At 38.1% G+C, this 15,487-nt stretch overlaps 1 protein-coding gene across 5 annotated transcripts in view; it reads left to right on the top strand.

The window, feature by feature from the left end:
- The first annotated feature begins 422 nt into the window (after positions 1 to 422).
- Positions 423 to 15,487, top strand: part of FMN1 (formin 1) — a 188,425-nt gene continuing 173,360 nt past the window's right edge. For 3 of the 5 annotated variants that reach the window (XM_061342547.1, XM_061342550.1, XM_061342545.1), the window contains exons 1-2: positions 423 to 596; positions 4,921 to 5,008. The gene's annotated coding sequence lies outside the window, so the exon portion shown is untranslated. The remainder of the gene's footprint in view (positions 597 to 4,920; positions 5,009 to 15,487) is intronic. The other 2 variants (XM_061342549.1, XM_061342548.1) reach the window with 1 other exon arrangement.

The raw sequence follows: 15,487 nt of genomic DNA, 5'->3' as shown, positions 1-15,487 counted from the left end.
CAGGAGCCTCGATGCTTTAGCTCTCCGCAAACCCGCACTTCGCTGGAGAACCCTTTCCTGACACGTCAAGCGGCAAGAATAAATGGCACAGCGACGGCCCTTACAGAGAGCCACAGAACCCCTCCGGCCCCGCGCCAGCGTTCCGGAGGGGACGGCGGAGGCCACTCATCGCCCCGCACGCCCCCATCCACGGCCCCGGTGCCGGGGGCTCCGCTGCCCCCTCCGCCTGCCGTCAGTGCCGGGCGGCCGCGCAGTCCCGCCATTGGTCACTTGCTCCGTCAATCCTTTCGTGTCACCTCCCCCGCCGGCAGGGGCTGCTGAGGCACGCGCGCAGCCCGGGGCTCCTGCGTCGGGAATGAGTCTGGCGGCCAGGACCAGGACCAGGACCACGACTGGGACCAGGACCAAGACTACGACCGGGACCAGGACCAGGACTAGGACTAGGGCTAGGGCTGGCTGGAGGCGAGCTCCTGGGTCAGGGCTAGCTCGGGGGGGGGGGGGGGCTGCAGTCGCGCAGCCACTCAGCATCGCATGTCCTCCCCTGCACCTCAAGCAACAGCGGGAGCATCTGAACCCAGGGCTCCGCTTCTCGCAAGGTAATGCCCTTTCGTTTGCTCCTCTACCGCTCTGCCCATCTGCTCGGTTCCCTGCAGTGGCTTCTGTCGCAATCGAATGGATTAGAAAATAAAACCACTAACTCAGGACTGCAAAGAAGGGATCTGGTTCGTTCTCATTTGCATCTCGTCCTCTTGCTCTATGTTTACTTATAAATACCTTCTGCGGGATCATAAAAACTGGGATCACTTAGTTTCTTTTGCGGTCCTAAGAAAGTCCGTGGCTTTCTTCCCTGCCCCCTTCTCCCCCCTTTTCCTGTCAGCGCTGCTAATTATTGTCACTGATTACTTTCTCCCGACCCAAAATTACTCTTAAATCTGTATACTCTTTTTTAATTCTTGATTAATATATGGGATGGGCACAGGGAAGTGGGGGATGCAGCATTTGGCCAGTGCAAATAGCCTCATGCACTCAGGAGGGCAGAGGAGTGGAAAACACGTGATTAATATTTACAACGTTCAGACAATCTGTTACTCTATATTGTAAAGCTTATGGGAGCCACCGCTGCAGATGAGGCTACTGAACTGTTATCCTGAGTTAGAATGCATTTGTGTAATGACATTTCCAAATATCTTTTACAAGTAGGAAAAGGACGCATAATGACATTCTGGAGAAGTCCTTCTCTTGCTGCCTTGCACTGTCTCCTTTCTTCAGCGCAATATTAAATCACATTATAACTGACAGAGAGTTGGTCTGGGAACTGTATATACTTAGTCATTCTGGCTGTCCCACTGTCTTGTCTTGTGATACTAGTTTTCCCTAGAGTGTAGCAGAAATCATAATGAGTCCTTACTTTCTTGGAGACTCACAGAAAATGAATAAATACTTAAAAATTGCTAAGAAATTACAAACAAATACTTTATTATGTTCCTAATTTTAGTTATTTCTATCCATCCTTTGAATTATTTGTAATGACTTAATAATCATTTTATTTGTAGAAATGCTTTGTGCAAGTGTTACCATTAAGCCATTATGTACACATTTAAGGCTATTTCCAAAAGTATATCTGTATATTACTATGAAGTAAATCACACATGATGTTCTGAATCTTCACCTTTCAGGTAGCTTGGCTTGTGCTTGCAGGTGAATTGTCTTGTTTTGGTAAGTTTCAGCAGAAGTAGTTCAGCCACTTTAGATTAAACGGACAGTGGAAGAGAGAAAGAAGTGCTTTTTGCCTTACAAAAAAAAAAAAAAAAAAAAAAACTGTCAACCCATAACATCATTAACTTAATTTGAAGGACTGTAGACAGAATGTCTAAGGGTAGAGAGCTGCTGTTTGGTACGAAATCAAACTATCTTGTGAAGTGCCTTTTTAACAAGGGAAATTAGTTTTGACTTGAGTGCCACCTATCTCATTAAAAGTCAAGTGCCATGAACGTGCATGTTTCCCTGTGGGTTTTTATAGATGTATGTGTAAGGTATACAGCTGCACTGGCCTGAGCGACTTAATCATGTAGTAAGTAGTGAACAGCAGGTGAATGTTTCCCTAATATTTTGCAACTTGTTAGGATAAGACTGAAGTACTGATCCATTATTCAATCCTTGTTGACTTAATTTAAAAACTAAATTGCTATTTCTTTTCAAAGAAGAAATTAATCTGTTACTGTAAAATGATGACAAACTGGATAAAATCTCACTCTGAGAGAGCTTAGCAATTAGAAACTGAAGACCTCTTTTTGCTATAAGCAAATATCAAATAGAAAATTGAGAAACGGATGCTTTTCAAAATAAGTACCAAAGTAATGAATGTCAGCTTTATGTTGATATGTGTCAGGATATAAAAATGTGGTGAAGAGCTAGTTCTGTCTGGGAGATGAAGAACTGCTGGGATTTGTGTGTGGGTTTTGGTTTGGTTCCTTTGGTTTGTGGGTTTTGTGGTTTTTTTGTTTTGTTTTTTGGGGGTTCTCTTTGTGTTTTTGGGGTTTTTCTTTCCCTAACTAGGAAAGGACTTAACAACCTGCTTTTTCTCTGGCAGCAAAAAAAGGTAATTTTTCTGCTTTATTAAAGAACAGCTGTTGATTAAATTTGTCTATGTAAAGACGTATGTAATCTTGGACCTTTACAGCATCATTTAACAAGGTGATCCTTTCTGCGCCTTTGATCCTGGTTTAACTTGCACACATAGAATGTTTGAAAGTGGAACCAAAAGTCAAAAGCAAGTTTTGTAAGTTACCACGAATTACACTCTTTAGAGATGGTCAAGAGTAGGAAAAGGAAACCAAGAATAATCATAGAGGTCTTTGTTAAGGCTCTAGGGTGGGATCACATGCTGCTCTTTACAGTATTTAAGAACTGAATGAGAAAAAATTTCTGTGTGCCTCTGTGTTGGTGCTTTCAAAAATTAGTTTGCAGCCCTTTCTCCACCCAGTCTTCCTGGCATCTGAGAACATTTGTCACCTTTTAATTTTGGTTAAGCTATTTTGGCATGAAAGAAATTCTTCTAGCTTAGATCTCATAAGCTTTTCAAAATATGTAATCTGAATGTATATTCCATTAGTTTTAGGTATCATGAAGAGCACCAAAAAGGCAAGACACTGTCTGTCACGGAGTGATCAAATAGAAATAAATCAATGGAATCTGAAGCTTAATTGGCTATAAATTGTTTCTACTGTTTCAGCATTTTTCATATATTTATACATTATTCCTTTATGCCCAAGCTCATTTTTTTGTTATTAATAACCGTGTCTCCCTGTTATTGTTGCTAGTTGGCACCATCCAGGTTTATTTGCACATATTTGGAGACAGTAAGAGGAAAGGTTGCGTTAATATTTTAATGACCAAGCACAAGTCAGTCCTTGTGATTTTTGTTGATTATTTTTATCTGATTGTATGCCTAATTATCTATTTAGTTCAACCATCCTCTGTGACAATGGAGCTTGTAAACTCTAGAGCTGATAGAAACAGGGAGGCTGAGGGAGGTTTTTGCTTTTTGCCATGATCATTTACAACCTTATGCAATTTCATAATGGCTTTCCAGTTTAATGTTTGTGATTTTGCTTCCCTGTAACTGTTGCCAGAGTAGAGATACAGTATATATAGTGAGTCTCAGCATTTCCACCTGAGAACAGGGAAAGAACGCACAAATTGTACTGCATGAATTCTTACCCAAGTAACTGTCTCCTAGTCCTGCAGATACTGCTGTTTTTTCCCTTTCCATGGAAGGCTGAACCTCTGATCATTATTTTGGGCATTCAGCCTGATTTTCAATCCAGTTCTATGTGGTAATAATGGAGGGTTTAGTATCTTCATAATACCATATATATTTTGTTGAGTTGGGCCCTTAGAAAATTATGTAAGACCTGTAAATACTTAATACTGAATTGCTTCTGTCCTCTATTTAAGTTGTTAAATCTTGTAAATTATTTTAAATGGTATTACTGAAATCTTGAAGTAAAATTAGTTAAATACATTAATTACGTCAAGATTTAACTTGACACATTTCTCAAAGCCATTCTTTTTATCTTGCTGTATTTTAAGCTTATTAACTGAAATACTGTGACTTCATGTTTTAATCTTCTTGCTTTTTTCCCATGAGGGTTATCTTGTTGCTAAAGTTAGATCCCTGTGGGGGGATCTTTGCAACCTGTTTAATCTTGAAAAAAATTGAGTTTTATAAATACTTGTAAACATTATTATTGTTAGAAGTGCATTTGCCTGCTGACACACTTGCAAAATTTAATGAAAATTCCAAGTATGGTAGGCCTCAGACCAAGAAAATCACAATGACATGTAAGCAATTAACCATTTTCAAGACTTTAAATATTAATTAATTTGCATAAGATAGATAAAAAAAGGCTAAATATATATATAAAACCCAATACTTATGTATATATTTGTTTAACAGGCCTTTAACTTATTGTTATCTCTCCTCTCAGACAGATAGCAACTTGGTCTATAATTTTTTGTTAATTGTAGTCATATGTCAAAACCATTTAGCTATCTATGAAATGCTGCTAGCTAAATGTTGCACTGAAGAAAACAAATGAAACCATATTTCTCTGCTTTAACACTTCCTTCTTTGAGGTGTTAATGTGATCATCACAAGTCATTACAGTCTATTTCATCCCGTACAGCCAAGACTTTCAAAACATGAATGATAAGTATAATTTTTGAAGCAACCCAATATTCCTTAAGGCTAAGGTAATTTGAAGATCACTAAAGTAAAGGGGGAAAAGTTTAAAAGCTTTCTGAGTTTATTCTCAAATTTCCTTTTTTTTTTTTAATATTTTACAATATGCATAGTTAAAGATACATTTGTTAACTTGTCAAATACATTATTTCAAATAATTGTTCTTGATCCCTAAGAACTTAATGTGGAACAGCATCTTTGACCTTTCACTACAGAAAGATATATTCAAAGCTTGCTGGACTTAATGGAAGGATTCTTCTAAAAGTATGAAATATTTTTATAAGAGGGTTTTCTAATTGCTGTTATTCTTCTTTTAAATTTCATTTTTCCTCTGTCTTCACTACTGAAGCTTCCTTGGCATTTACACCTCCTTTCACAGTTGGTCCAAACTTTTTGCAGCTGAATATACTTTCCTTGCTCATGAAATAGCTCAAAGATACAACATAGCCTTTTAGTTTTCTTCTCCTTTGCTTTTTTTAACTACTGAATTGAATTTAAATTCAGACTATATGGATATGCCAGATGTGTCTCTAAAACTGAAGTCTCGCGAAAGAACTTTGGTCTGAAAGGCTATGTACTAAATGCTTCATGGGACTAACAAGCATGGACATGCAATAATTAAATAAAAATATGATGTCTTTGTTTAGTGAAACTGAAGATGCTGAGCAATACAAAACAGAACAAGATGCAGCTCTTGCCTTGAGACTGCTGTCTGATCAAGCAAAAGTAAAGCTTTTGGACAAAGATTAAGAAGACAATTCTTTTATTTAAAAAATGTTTATTTAATCAAAGTCTGTCTTGTGTTTCAAGTATCACGCAAATTGGAGGTTCTTCCTGTTTCATCTCCCATGTACATAAGCTTGTTTCCTGATACTCAATTAAAAAAAGCACCAAAACCAGCAAGGCTGATTACTACCATCTATACTGAATTTGGTAAGGCATGTTTCATTATAAGACTCTCTTTTCAGTTACAGTTTTGTGGCATTTAGTTATGTCAGCTGCAGTTCTCCCTGTCAAATCTTCCCCATCGAAATATTTTTCCTTAAAAAATCTTAGTAAAAAACTAAGGCAATTATTTTTGGAAGTAAAACTGGAGGAGTGGGCTAAGAAATGACAAATATAATTTTTATCATGTTATAATCTAGTAAACCTATTAAATATCTTTAAATTCCATAAGAATTGCTATTGACATCACTTAGAGAAAAACTCATTTATAAAGCTATGAGACTTGGGAATGACATTTTGCATCAAATCCTGTATGCTGAATGTATCTTTATCTGGAATGCAATGTTTGTAGTGATACTTAGAGCAGTCAAAAAACTCTGTTCCAGTCCAAAAAACCTGAAGCAAGATGACTGACTCATCTGTTCTCTCAGTTCTTTCCCTGCTAAGTGCCCAGGAGCAGAAGATTATAAAAACCTGACTGAAGTGCAGAGGTTTTGTTTGTTTGCTTGTTTAAATGCTGTACTTCTTCAAATAATTCTGTTTCAAACAGACTATGTTAACAGTGATTTCTTTGGGATATGCGTTGCCATTGCTTGGTCTTTTAATGTTTGCTGGTTTATTACTTATTGCATTGAAGACTTTTCATAGTTGTAATATTGCAGAATCTTTTATTAGCAACGTCTTAGTCAAATAAGAGAGTCTGTGCTGGAAATATAATTTGTTAACTTGTTGCAAATTAGTCACCTTTCTCAAACAGATTTGGGCAAGTATGTTCTGGGGTGTGGTTGAACTCTGCCAAGAAAATTTTGGTAGTGATGAGGATGTGTGTCATCTTTTTCCTTTTTTTTTTTTTTATTTTAACTTGCTGATGTAGTTGTGTGCAAAAAAAAAAAAAGCAACCATACTGCTTTACTAAGTTGTTGTAGGCTAAAGGAGGATGAGGACTTTCATGACAGTCTCTGTTTTTCAAGGGGGAGAGGTCTCATTTCTCTCAGTAACTAAAATCGCAAAAGGTGCAATTAACACAGATAAAATATTAACAGAAAACAAACCTCCAACAAACACTTGTACAAATTATTTTGTGTATTTCCAAATTATGGCAGGTTATATTCAGAAGTACTCTGAATAGAAGAAAAATATATTACTTTCTATTAGAGCTTCCATTAGCATCTGCCAGTGCTTCCAGTGGACGGACTTCTCAGTGTGCTTAGTCATGTTTTAATCTCCAAGAGCCAGCTTATACCCTAACTAAGCTCCTTAAAAGAATTATTTGCTTTTCTTTAATCACTAGTAGTTCCAAATGCAGTTATTTCCTTCTTTATACTCCAAGTTCAAAACCAGACCTGGCAGGAAATGATTTTATTCTTTTTTGTAGGCTATTTATTAAAGAAATGATGCATTAGATTTCTTGCTCACCCTCCAGTATAATGGTAAAACTCTTATCTGGATTTTTAAAAAGAGACTGCTCAAATATTGCATGCTCTGTTCTTTCTTTCCCATTTCTCTTTTTACTGTAAAAGACATCAGTGTCATCCAGATTACTATTTATTTATTTAATTATTTTCCATCTATAACATTTTTCTACTGTTGAAAAAGCCAATGGCAAAAATGTAATTCACTGAAATTACGCAGTACTTTTAAGTTGGGAATATTTGGAACAATTAGAATGTAGGAGCAGCCTGCAGAGCTTTTATTTTTTAAATTTTGTATTTAGCTATGTCAGAAAATGGGTTTGAGGAATTAGGGGAATAAACCTATCATATTTTAAATATTTCATATCAGGTTTCTAGATGTGCTCCATGGTTCTCTTTTTTTCTTCCTTTTCATGTGCTCTCTTCTGTAACAATGCACTCACAAACATACTTCTGTTCAAGTCTTTGAACATCTTCATATTTCTGTGAAATTGTAATGTTCTGTTTCAACTGTAATCATCAGCAGAAAATAATGTTTTAAGAGAGAGTTCTGTTCTGTGATCTTCCTTCCAGCATCATTCTTAAAATATACATCACCTTTTAGATAAAATATAGATATTGAAAAGCCTGTAACTGTCACACATTTCAAGGTAATGGCTCTCTATAATCTTGTGATAGTTTCTTTTTTTGTTAAAATTTATTGTGTGTTATTACAAGAGCTTTCAGTGAGATACTTTGTCTAATTGGAAGACAAAACATTCTGTGAACTTTAATTAGGTGACAAAATTTAATAGCAAATCTAAAAGTGCTTATTATCTGGAGATTATACATCCCTTTTATATGTGTTCCATCTATTCTCATCCATGTAATGGTGGTTGTCATACAGAAAGAGTTCTTTTGTCACATTGTTACCCTGTATCCATTCCTTTCATTCCTGTTGTGTAGATTTGCTGCTACCAAGTGATTTACCAAGGCTGTCTTGTGGCCTTAGACAGCTTTGTGAGAAACCAGAAGCATTTGCCTATGGTTCTTCACATAGAGCACTTTTATCTAGTAAGTTCTTCACATTGACCACTTTTATCTAGTAAGCCCCACAGACTATTACCCACTTCTGGTGATACATGTGGGTGCTAGAGATATAGATAGTAGTAGCCTGAGGAACATAAAGAAGGACTACAGAGCCCTGGGAGAAGTGGTTAAGGGCTCTGGAGCTCAGATATTCTTTTCGTCTATTCTCCAGGATACAGGGGAGGACCTAAAAAAAGCTAGGAGGAATAGCCAGGTTAATAAATGGTTAAAAGGGTGGTGTCACAGTCAGGGGTTTGGGTGTCTTGAACATGGGACCCAAGTTTGTAGGCCAGGTCTAGCGGGGGCTGGTGGAGATGGTCCAGTAAGAACAGTTTTGGTAGGAGGCTTGCCAGACTGGTCAAGGAGGCTTTAAACTAGATGTGCTGGGGGAGGGGGACATCATTCCATCCCAACACACCCAGTCAGTTGCCAGCACCTATAATAAATGCTCGGAGCAATGCAGAGATATTCCGGCTGCTCCAGCCAATGAGCCGGCTTCATTTGGAGCTCGGCTCAGATGCCTCTATACAAACACCCGTAGCATGGGGAAAAAATAAGAGGATTTAGAGATGTGTGCATGTCTATGGGGGTATAATAGGCATCACAGAAACATGGTGGGATGGCTCCTATGACTGGAGTGTTGGAATGGAAGGTTACAGACTCTTTAGAAAAGACAGGCCTGGCAGGCACGGAGGGGGAGTTGCCCTTTATGTTAGGGATAGGCTGAAGAGTATGGAACTCCATCTGGGGACTGGTGAGCAGTTAACAGAGAGCTTGTGGGTCAGGGTTAAAGGGAAAACAGCGATGGGAAACATTACTGTGGGGATCTGTTACAGACCGCCTGATAAAGAGGAATCTGGGGATGAAGCACTCTATAGGCAGATAGGAAAAGCCTCACGCTCACAGGCCCTCGTTCTCATGGGTGACTTCAACCACCCTGACATCTGTTGGAATGAAATAACGGCCTGGCACAAGCAATCCAGGAGGTTCCTCAATTGTGTGGAAGACAGCTTCCTTCTTCAAGTAATAGAGGAACTGACAAGGAGAGGTGCCATGCTTGACCCTGTGCTCACCAACAGGGAAGGGCTCGTTGGAAATGTGGTGCTCCAGGGCAGACTTGGATGCAGCGACCACAGGATGGTGGAATCTGAGATCCTTAGGACAGTGAGAAGAGCGTGCAGCAAGCTCACTGCCCTAGACTTCAAGAGAGCAGACTTTGGCCTCTTCAGGAACCTGCTTAGTAAGGTTCCATGGGATATAGCCCTAGAGGGCAGGGGGGCCCAAGACTCTTGGTTGGTCTTCAAGGATCACCTGCTACAAGCTCAGGAGTGTTGCATCCCAACTAGAAGGAAGTGCAGCAGGAGGGCCAGGAGACCTCCTTGGATGGATAAGGAGCTGATGAGGAAAACTGGAATGAAAAAGAGTCTTACAGAAAGCGGAAGCAAGGACAGGCGGCCTGGGAAGAGTACAGGGATGTTGTCTGGGAAGCTAGGGACCAGGTTAGGAAAGCTAAGGCCCAGTTAGAATTAAACATGGCTAGGGATATTAAGGATAACAGGAAGGGATTCTACAGGTACATAGCAAATAAACAACAGACTAGGGAGAACGTAGGCCCCCTCAGGAAGCTCTCGGGTGAACTAGCTACACAGGATTTGTAGAAGGCTGAGCTTCTGAATGACTTCTTTGCCTTGGTCTTCTCTAGCAAAGGCTCTGATCGCACCACCCAAGTCTTGGAAGGCAGACACAGGGACTGTGAGAATGAAGACCTTGGGCCCCCCATAGGAGAGGAACTGGTTTGAGATCATCTTAAAAATCTGAACGTACACTAGTCCATGGGTCCTGATGAAATCCATCCGCGGGTCCTGAAGGATCTGGCAAATGGAGTTGCTAAGACGCTGGCCATCATATTTGAAAAATCATGGCTGTGAGGTGAAGCTCCCAACAACTGGAATAAGGGAAATATAACCCCCATTTTCAAGAAGGGGGAAAATGGATGACCCAGGGAATTACAGACCAGTCAGTCTCACCTCTGTGCCTGGCAAAATCTTGGAGCAGATTCTCCTGGAAGGCATGATAAGTCACATGAAAATCAACAAGGTGCTTGGTGACAGCCAGCATGGCTTCACTAAGGGGAAATCCTGCCTGACCAATTTGGTGGCCTTCTATGATGGGGCTACAGAACTGATGGACAGCGGTAGAGCAGTTGATGTCATCTACCTGGATTTGTGTAAAGCGTTTGACACTGTCCCACACAACATCCTTGTCTCTAAATTGGAGAGACATCAATTTGATAAATAGACCACTCGGTGGATAAAGAACTGGCTCGATGACCGCACACAAAGAGTTGTGGTCAATGGCTCAATGTCCGGCTGGAGACCTGTAACGAGTGGTGTCCCTCAGGGATCGGTGTTGGGACCGGTCTTGTTCAACATCTTTGTCACTGACATGGACAGTGGGATTGAGTGCGCCCTCAGGAAGTTTGCCGATGACACCAAGCTGTGTGGTTCGGTTGATACGCTTGTACTTTCTGTCATTCTGTCTTAAAAATTCAAAATCATGTAAGAAAGGAGTCAGCACTGAAATACGGATTTTAAGGAATATATTTTATTATTTTTAAGTTTATAGCAGATACTTGGTTTTAAGTAGAGACTGGAACACAGTATCAGGCAAAATATTTTTACAGGAAGTGTAATACTGGAAACCTTTTTTTCTTTTATGTGATCATGTCTCTACTGTAAAATGGAAGCTACTAACACAAGGGCGTACAAGAACTTTTATTGAAGGAATACAATGGTGAGTTAAGCTGTTTTATAAGCAACCAAAAGAAATCCACTAAATAGGAAAGACCAGTTTCAAGAATATTATTGACATTATATACATCTCATTCTCAGGTCTTTGAAAAATAGCGTTCTAAAGATACCCTTATGATGGTTTAGTGATGTATTTGGCAGTGTCAGGTTTACGGTTGGACTCAATGATACTAAAGGTCTTTTCTAACCTAAATGATTCTGTGATATTTACTACCCTTTAAGGCATCCTTTTTAATTTTTTCTGCTTTTGCAATAGCAATTTTTTTATAAGTCCCTGTTCCTTCATTGAAAGGCTTATATAGCTTCTCCTCACCATGTGGCTTTTAGAAAGGTGTCACTAGCAAGTTAGTGCAGATGGGTGGAACTTGTTGGAACTAGAACTACATGGTTCTAATAAGGAAAAATGTAATTTATGCCTGGCATTTAATTTACATAAATTGTAATGGAGGTCACCTGGCTCAAATCGTAGGAGCAAGAATTTGAATAAAGGGACTTCCTTGCTAAGTGTACAACTGAAAATCTTAGGAGTTGTGATGTTTTATAGTGAAGAAGGTCACTGTTTAAAAAATATTGTTAACACTTCAGAAACTAAACTATTAGTGAAGTCAGTAATTTGCATATTGTTCTAGTTTTGCAGTGTATGCTTTTTTTAAACAATTTTGGAGATGATGTGATGTGAGTAATATATGTATATTATGTTTGTTTCCCAACCTGACTAGTCAAATGTAATACAAATTTTAAGAATAAATGGTGAGCATTACTTCTAAACCCCAAAATATCACCATTGCTTTTTTTTTCATCTCCTGTGCACTAGAAAGGTAATATGCTTATTTAGAACTATTACAAATGAGACAGTGGTCTGTAAAGGACCAGCAACAAGCACAGGGCAGTTTGGATTCTGAGAATGTATTTGTTTCTAGTGAGGTGTCATCATATGATTTAGTCCATTCAGAAACTTAAAACCAATTAACTTTACATGCCACAAGAGAGTTTAAGCAGGAGAAGGAAATGATGCAGTTTGTCTCTATCAACAAGTTGTGCTCAGTAAACAAATATCATTGCAGTTTCATTTAAGTTTTTTCTACCTTGTGATATGGATCCTTCTGTTCATGTTTTTACTGACTTTACAATGCTTTTTCTGTTTTGGTATGTAAATTGGCTACATAACACAGCACAGAAAGTTAGCTATAGCATACTAATGAACAGATTGCCACCTAATAACCATCAGATATTGGGGAGAGCTGGGAAAGTACAGAGGTTTAATTCTTGCTTACTTAAAGATCAGGGAAAGGAGGAAGACCATCTGTCATGCTGAGCATCGAATGGTATGTCCTAATAGAGAGAAGAAACTGGCTCCCTAAGAGCACATTTTGAACAGCAAAATGGATGGATGTGCTGTCCCTAGACTTTGAAAGCACTAAATCTGAGCCATTTTTCATTGTTGAACTAAAAAAAAAATAAAAAAAAATCCTTTAACTTACAAAAATTCACTCCCTGTAATAAGTTTTGCAAATAGAAGTAGGATTATTAACAGATTGCAAGGTAAATAGAAAAGTAGAGGAAATTAAGTTTGAAATCCCTTAACCAGTCTCTTTTCCTTAACATAACTCTCCTGATAGTTTCTTATAATGCTGCTGCTGATAGAGCAAAGAGTTCACTTTGTTTTCTTATGGCAGATTATTAAAAGGCTGAAAAAATGCTGAAGGCACTGGAGAGAAAAAGGTTTTCTTGGTAAAGTTTGCAGCTATTAACAGAAATAAGCTTCAAAATACCACTAAACAATGCAGCAGTACATGGTATCACATTATCTTTTAAATCGATGAAAAATTTGATAAAGAATATTTTATTGGCCTGATAGTAACAAAATGTCCTTTCTATTACTGCTATTGTTATTATTACTGGTTTTCTCTAAAACTCACTTTTAATATGATTTAATTTTAAAGTATGTGTAAATTTTTTCATTATAAGGGGGGTATTATGTTCAAGGTGATTGTACATTTTAATGTGCCATCATGTGTGCATCAAACCCAATGTTTAGTTTGGTGTAACTAAGAAGAGATGTAATGGGATGTAACCTGTAAAACAGGTCTAAGCTGGCCTGGCAGGATGTTGTCAAAGTTGGTAAGATTAAAAAAAAAAATAATTCTTCAATAGATTTATTTGCTTGTAACTGAAAAATTGCTTGTAGTTGCAATATGATATAAGGGAGAGCCGTAGGTTTCACTTCAGTGATGTAATGACTTAAAGCTCATATCAGATTAGGGAAACTGCTTGTGTTTTGGGAGGACATAGCCTAGCAAATCTGTGTGGCAGAGGTGAGGTCTTGCTGGTTCTCTCCTTTACGCATTTATTGTTTTGTCCAAAAAAAAAAAAAAAAGAATAAAAAATGTACAATTCAGAATTGTACAGAGCTGAGTTTCACCCGATGATACCACAGAGTCATTTGAGGATATTAAATTTGATCATAATGTCTGGTTCTACAGCTACTGGGTCTATATTTTCCATGAGGCTATTTCCTTCTAGTCACTTAATCATATTTCAGTGAGAAAATACAATGTTATTTGAGGTGAAACAAAGGAACACATAAAATAATGCAGACTAATTTAACTAATTTTTTTCCTAGATAAAACTGTGAAATACACATAATACAACCTTACTCCATTTAATTAAGTAAACCCACAACCAATTCCCTTTCTTCCTATTGGTCCTTTCCTTTTATTATTTTCTAAATCAATGTATTGACAAATACTTTTGATGTGATGCATCATCTTCCTTAAGTCAACACTAAGCATAGATTTGGTTTCCTTGGGATACCCACCCTCATACTCAATTTAGCTAGGTTTTTCCCAGTTGCTTATACTTCTTTCTAGTTTAACAGCTGTATGTTGCCAGTGAACCAACTGTGCCATCCATTTCCTTGCCTAGTAACTCTCTTGAAATTCTGCTTCTCAATAAACTTCTCCTAAAATTAAAAACTGACTCAGCATGCATTAGCTGGCACTGCTGAATATTCATTTATGGAAATACCCACATGTTAACTAGCTCATGTTTGATGCAGCTCACCACAACAGATTACTTGAGGGGCAGTTTGGTGCTTTGGCTAAGGTGATGTACTGACAAACTGCTATTGTAAAGGGTATTCTGTATTGCTTGGGTAAGGCGTGAGCAGGCTCAAGACTGCTCCTGTGATGAAAAAATCTTCTTTGATAGTTATTATTTCTGTATGCAGAACTGCTTAGTTGCATCTGCCAGTGACATGCTGTGGCTGCATGATCACTCAGTTCTACACTAGAAAAGCAACAGGCCTGCACAGCTGGAGACAGGGAAGACTAAAATGAGGCTGCTCTTTTAGGCAGTATATTTTGAACTCCAAACTCAGACAATGAATTAAAACAAGAATACAAGAAACAGTATGGCATAATATTCTCAGAAACTATTGTAGACCTATGAAACAGCAAGCCAGTCTTCAACAGAAGCATTGACTAAAGGTTTTGCATCTTTCCTACACCTTCCGATACCTGGATGGGATTCTGAATCATGCCACATAGCTATTGACTGCTGGTGAATGGCATTAAGAAGCTTATCTGACCCTAATGGGTCGTGCCGTTAGTCTCTCTCCTTAGGATCACTCCTCTGACTTCAAGGATTATGTGTGCAAATTAAGTGTTTTGCTTGCATGAAAAGTGATACTACTCAAAGTAAAAGGAAAGTTTGAAATTATTTAAAGAACATTATAAACAAATGCAATGCTTTAACAAAACTTAGATCAAAATCACTCTAATAAATGACTACTTGCTGGGAGGATAGGTTTTGCATAAAAGTTGCTTGTTTCTTAGAGTTAGGATTTTCTAATTACTTATGAAATTATGCCAACAATTTATCACATCTATCTCCCTGCATAATAAAAACTGATAATATGCTAATATATGTAAAAAAAAAAACCAAACACCTGAAATATGTGACATGGTAACATGACATCTTCCTTCTACCTATTGTTGCCTGAGGCTGAGTTTTACTATTTTGAAATGACAGAAAGTTACCCTGTATTTATGTTTTGAAGCTGAAAACTGAAATTCCTGCATTTTTCAACAAAGAGAAGCCCTGGAGTCAGCGCTGTTCAGCTTTGCATGCTGCTAGATTTGCTGCTGAGCTTTGTCTTTCCCTGATGGTTAGGTGTTTCCTTGTGACTGCAGACTTCTTTGCTTGTGGCAATAGAGTTCTTTCTGGATAAAAAGCCGATTTAGTGATCAAAATTAGTAAACCATCTTCTATCATGATCTATCAAATGAATATAAATAGATCTAATCTGTAGCAAGAAAATACAATGTGATGGAAAGAAAAGGAAATTACAGAGCTCAATAAACTTGCCTGTAGTACAATTACACTATTTAGTTGAATCAAAATAGATTTGTACAGTACCTATATGCTAGCCAAGTAAACAGAACCTGATCTTTTTAATTATTTTTTAATTTGTGTAAGTTTTTTTGATGTCATGGCAGTTTCACAGA

The sequence above is a fragment of the Neopsephotus bourkii genome, unplaced genomic scaffold (genome assembly GCF_033783945.1).
Source record: "Neopsephotus bourkii isolate Nb327-2 ecotype Australia unplaced genomic scaffold, CSIRO-AGI_Nbou_v1 NB_1792, whole genome shotgun sequence".
NCBI lineage: Eukaryota > Metazoa > Chordata > Aves > Psittaciformes > Psittacidae > Neopsephotus > Neopsephotus bourkii.
The sequence above is the reverse complement of the archived record's forward strand: the minus strand, read 5'-3'. Positions and strand labels throughout refer to the sequence as shown.